The sequence below is a fragment of the Syngnathoides biaculeatus genome, chromosome 22 (assembly GCF_019802595.1).
Source record: "Syngnathoides biaculeatus isolate LvHL_M chromosome 22, ASM1980259v1, whole genome shotgun sequence".
Lineage (NCBI taxonomy): Eukaryota > Metazoa > Chordata > Actinopteri > Syngnathiformes > Syngnathidae > Syngnathoides > Syngnathoides biaculeatus.
In genome coordinates this window covers 9,984,427-9,990,267 of record NC_084661.1, presented here as the reverse complement: position 1 = coordinate 9,990,267, position 5,841 = coordinate 9,984,427, and the positions used below count along the sequence as shown (strand labels likewise).

General features: G+C 40.3%; 1 long non-coding RNA gene across 1 annotated transcript; it reads right to left on the bottom strand.

Annotated features, from left to right (window-relative positions):
- Window positions 1-1,160: 1,160 nt before the first annotated feature.
- On the bottom strand, window positions 1,161-3,886 carry LOC133495862 (uncharacterized). The gene is made up of 3 exons (XR_009793676.1): window positions 3,813-3,886; window positions 2,841-3,133; window positions 1,161-1,792 (listed from the first exon to the last, which is right to left on the bottom strand). It is a non-coding gene; the product is annotated as an uncharacterized LOC133495862 (long non-coding RNA).
- Window positions 3,887-5,841: the final 1,955 nt, after the last annotated feature.

The window sequence follows — 5,841 nt, the reverse complement described above, 5'->3', positions numbered from 1 at the left end:
AGAATGCTGTCAAGAGAGAGGCTCCAGGGAGCTGATTGGTTGAAGCTGGGTTGACGAGAACAGATGAAGATGATGACTTAAGTTTACAAGACATGAACAAGAGAAATAGGGAAACTAAATATCTCATGAAACAAAACTAAAGACGTGACAATACATAAATCCACAAACACAGATCATGAAAAAATACAGCCCAAAGAGGACTTTTTTATTCTGGAATGAATCCTAACATAGGCCAGTTCACACTGTTTTACAGTCCAAGATAGACCATTGCCCAACATGGGTTATTCGGTTCTGCCATGTATCCTAATATGGACCATTCCATTGTGGAATTTCTCCGCCACTATTTCTTTCAAGAATGTACCCTACACTGAACTATTACAGTATGTTCTAGAAATTTACCCTAAAGTGGACCATTTATTTCTTCTCTACAACCTTGGGCAGACCAGTCTGTCCTGGAAAAGAGTAAAAGCTGGTTCATTGTTACTCAACAATAGGAGACAGCAAAACCCCCCTTTTCGCTGAAGGAACCTCAGATTTTCCATCTCTGGAATCCTCAAACTGCAAACAATCTATGAAGGAGATGGTTGATCAGTTATTGTACTAATATAGGGGAAACGGGTCCAAGCAGGGTGGAACAGCTGGCGGAATGTGTCTGGTGTTCTATGTGACAGAAGAGTCTCCGCTAGGATGAAAGGCAAAATTGATAAAACAGTAGTTAGGCTGGCCATGATGTACAGGTTAGAGACGGTGGCACTGAAGAAACAACAGGAAGCCGAACTGGAGGTAGCAGAAATGAAGATTCTGAGGTTCTTGCTCAGAGTGAGCAGGTTGGATAGGATTAGAAACAAGCTCATTAGAGGGACAGCCAAAGTTGGATGTTTTGGAGACAAGGTTAGAGAGAGCAGACTTCGATAGTTTGGACATGTCTGGAGGCGAGAGAGTCAGTATATTGGTAGAAGGGTTCTTAGGATGGAAGACCAAAGAAAGGGGTCGATGGATGTTGTGAGGGAAGACATGAGGACAGTGGGTGTTAAAGAGGAAGATGCACGAGATAGGCTTGGATGGAAAAAGATGACACGCTGTGGTGACCCCTAACGGGAGAAGCCGAAAGGAAAAGAAAATATATATATACAGTTGTCTCCAGTTACTTGTAGCAGGCTTTATTTATTGTGCCTCATGCGACATCACCACGGCCAAAAACATTCTCATCTGCTCACGTGTCAGTTTGCTCTGGACAGTTTCGATCCCCGTGTTTGATTTTTGACCTTTCTCCCCTCGTTGTGAATGTCACAAGGTCAGGATCAAGCTGATGCGGCCGAATTAGTTTTGTTTCCTGACACCAAATCCATCTGAGATCATTGATGCCGCATTCCCACAATCCCCTGCGACAACAAGTCGCTCTCCTCGCTGCTGTCGATCATCTGCAAGTCTGGGTTTGAATCATACAACTGTGTCACTTTATCATCTGCTGGCTGTCATTTTTTAATTTATATGTATAAAATTGAGAAAAAAAGCCTCAGGAGCAGCAGATTGAAAAACAAGTATTTTTTCCATTGTATTTTATTTCAAAGCACAAGACGCCGCACAAGCCTTGCCTTTAAAAACAATGATACATTATTAAGAAACTCTGATTTAAATTCATAGCAGCACATTTTCACCACTCACTCACATAGCATACATGATGAGTGTACGATGGCATTTGGCATCCTAAAAGCAATAGATCCTTTGGAAGATTTTGAAGGACCTTGGGGAGTCAACGTAGCCCGGAAAAGTTGGGTTGGTAGTGGAGATTCTGGAAAAACAAAAACAAAAAAACAATGAAAACCCGTTAAAATCGAAAACAGTTTCATTTTACCCTATTCATTTTGGGCAATATGGAACGAGGGCGATAACAAGAAATTGGTCAGTGCTATCTATTGTATCCCACCATGTTAAGTTTATCTCCTGTTTTGTCTCACAGTGTCCAGAAATGTCCCAATTGTTTCTCATCGTGTTTCATTATGTCCTCCAGTGTCCCATAATGTCCTTATTGTGTCATACTGCCTCTTATTGTTTAATCATGTCCCATTGTGTCCTTTACTATGTCCAATTATGTGCCATCAGGTACCATGGGGCCTAATTTACTAAGATCCTAAATAACAGACACTAAATTACATGTTCATCCTCCCTAAAAGATTGTGCACAACATTGCTAGCAGGTGTAAAAGTGGGTGAGAAATAGTATTTAAAACAAGGATTCCGTGCTTTTGATAAGGCATAATAGATTTGCGCTGTGAAATTTTTGGGCAAGTGTAAAATGATGTCTGAAGTAATGGAATTGAAAATATCAGAAATATCCCAAGAGCACCTAGACCAGTCCCTCCTTCCTGGAGGCCAGTTCCATTCTATAATTTAGATTAATCTAGATGATTCTATTTTGGAATAGCCAGAGCTGTCATCATTTTTGCTCATTTTTTTCCAATTTGGGGAAAAATTGGGGAGTGAAATGTCAAGTTCTCCATCCCCAGAGGCTCAAAATCTGGAAAAAAAAATCAGTTCAAAAGACTATTGATTGTGGGAAAAGCAAGCTCATGATCACAAACATACATTTTTGTCCATTTACTTCAATCAGGGTGTACAAAATGTCGAAAATGCGTCACGTAATCCTTCATGTCTAACAACATTGTTATCTGATCATGTGGCCTGTTGCCCAAGATCGCTTTTCGAAACCTGTGTTCTGAGGAAAAAGTCAACGATTAAATGTTTGAGGATCACAAAGCGGATAAGTGTTTACTACTAGCATGATGGAAGCTCGTGGTTTTTTTTTTCGGGACAAGGAAATTGAAAATCTGAAACACTTACAGACAAAGAAACGGAGGCACATTCCACACATGGCGACGACGCTGGAGATTTGCAGCGCCCGGCCGCATTCGGCGCTCATGAGGCAGTCGCGCGTTTTAAGGCAGCATTTGGGGCACTTGCTTCCGCCTTCAGTGTCCCTGTCACGTCTGGTCTCGGTCACATGGACCCTCTGAGGCTGATCCTGGTACGGCGGAGGCTGACTCTGGTATGGAGGAGGCTTGTCGTCCCACTCCTCCCCATCACTGGAAACTACGGGCATAGCGTGGATTGTGCGATAAGGCTGTGTGAAAAGCCTGAGAGACAAAATGGAAGGTGAAATCTCAAAAATCAACAGTTACTTTTTTTTTTCCCCACTCATACCATTTTTTTTTTCTTCGGGAAATTCCTCAAACTTGGTATGGCTGTAGTTTCCACACCCCTGCTTGACAGTATCCATGTGTCATGTTGATGTGTTTTTGTTTTGTTTTTGAATTGCTCACATGGAACGCTTTAGTCACGCCACCATCTTGCATTTCTGGTTGACAATCTATAAATAACTCCGGCACTAAGATCTTAACCTGCCAGGTATTTTACACCTCTTGAGTGCAAATCATGAACATTTGAAGTTCCTTTATGAACACAATGTGAAGTGAAGTCACATTGATTCTTCCACTTTGATGAACATGCGGTTACTTCTCCCCCCACCCCGGCAGACGCCATCAGAATTTCCGCGATAACCCGGATTGGGAAATAATAACATCTTCTTCGCAAGGGGACGGGAGGGGAGGGGTCCTGCCTTTGTTCCAGCCGAGGCTAAATTCGATTGTTGGGATTCACAGGGGGGTGCGGCGGCATTTTAAGTGCACCTCTCTTCCCGCTTTGGAAAGTTGGCGGCTTTTCAATCATAAGTAATGAAATTCCATCAGCCTCCCTCGGCGGAAATGAGGGAAAGGCCCATTAGGAGAAGGAGGGAAAAAGTAGTCGTGCTCTTACCCTTTGCGTTCTGTCGCTTTCAATCGCTTCTCTCAACGCCTCGGATGGACTCCTCGCATTACATCTGTAGCAGAGCGGGAGTGTCAGCAAGTCTTACAGGTTTTCCAGGTGGAACGCAAGTTCCATCTTAAAGACACAGTCGTAACATGAGTTGGCGCAAGATGACATGGCGGCCTGACTGATTAGAGTGTCTGCCTCACAGTTCTGAGGACCAGGGTGCAAATCCCAGCCCCCGGCTGTCTGGGTTTTTTCCTGGCACTCTGGTTTCTTCCCACATCCCACATTTGCCCATAGGAGTGATTATGTGCCCTCTGATTGGGTGGCAACCAGTTCAGGGTGTACCCCGCCTCCTGCCCAATGATAGCTGGGGTAGGCTCCAGCACTCCCGCGACCCTTGTGAGGACAAGCGTCTCAGATAATGGATGAATGAAAGACGACATGTAGTACAGTCAAAAGACTAATTTTGAGGGGAAGGACAGAACTCTAGCGCTTTGATTTCTTCTTTCATCTCTGATTTCAGTTGAAAAGAAAAACAAAACAAAGTAAGAATACAAGAAAAAGTTGGGGTTGTTAAAAGTTACTTTTATAATTTTTTTTCTTGTAATATTACGACTTTGAATTTATTCTCGGGAAGCTTGCAGCTCTTTTGTTGCAAAAGTCCAACCTCTTTTTTCTTCATAATTCCACCCCCAAAAGGTGTTCACATGTAAAATGATGTTTTTATAATTTTATTATTATTTGTCACAATTTTAGTTGTCAGAAAAACTTTTAGCATTTTTTTTTACAAGAATTTTTTTTATACCTTTAATGTCATAGTTTATAACATGTTAAATCTCAAAAGAGCACCGCCCCCCCAAAAAAAACTTAAAAAAAAATTCTACAACTTTTTCTGAATCACAGCTTCTTTAAAAAAAAAAAAAATTCAAAATATTCTTATACCTCATAACTAAAAATGTACTTATCTTCATAATATAGTTTCCCACCTCTTTTTAGCACTACAACTGTTATTTAGTCAATATATCACACTACTCATTCCTCATAATATTTTCCCCCTGTCTTCATTATTCATAAATCTGACTTTTCTCTTCATGATATTGCCCCCATTTTTCTTATTGTTTTATCATCATAGCTTTTTTATTTTTATAAACAATGTTTCCCTCAACTTTACACTTGTAGAGCTTTGACTTTTTGCTTGTAAATGTATTTTTTGTGTGGGGGGGGGGGGACATAATACCTTCCTTACAATACCATTTATTCTTGTAATATTCAGACATTTTCTTGTCATTCTTGTTCTCGGAAAGAAATTCACTTCGCTTGTTGAAAAATGCTTTTTTCCTCTTTAACCCTGCAACTTAATTCTCTTAAATGGTTAGCACTTTTCTCATAATGTTTTCAATTTTTTTTGTACCCTAATTTGCAAATCACTCAAAAAGCTATTCTTGGAAAAAGAGAACTTTACTTGAAGGAGATCGCAACCTATGTTCATGACTATACGTCTTGCAGTATTACTATAATGGTAATAATGATGATGATAAAAATCCTTAAATGCATTACTTTTTTTCCCCCCTGGAAATTCTAAAGGAAAATAAGAGCCTGTAAATTGTGCTGTCATTAGCATAAATCCAGCAGTTAATTCATTAGCATGACGTGCACGCGCACACACAAACACACACACACATGAAAATGCAATCAAGCCACTAATAAATAAATAAATACATGCACACGTGTAAAATAATTAACGTTTGATTGCATGACAAATTAAATCGGGGTGAAAAATACTTTCAAGGGAAAAACTAAAGGACAAATAATGGGAATCTGCATAAAAAAGTGAAACACCAACTGAGTAACTCTTTATTTAAAATAAAAATGATTGCAGTTTTAGCTGAAATAATAAATGAATATATCCATAGGAGAAACCACGGGGGCAGTAATATTCCTCACCGCCGTGGAAGAAACCAAACATGAAATGTATGATTGCCGCCTTGGTTTTGAATTGAGAGCGTCCCTGCTGATGATAAGAACATTTTTA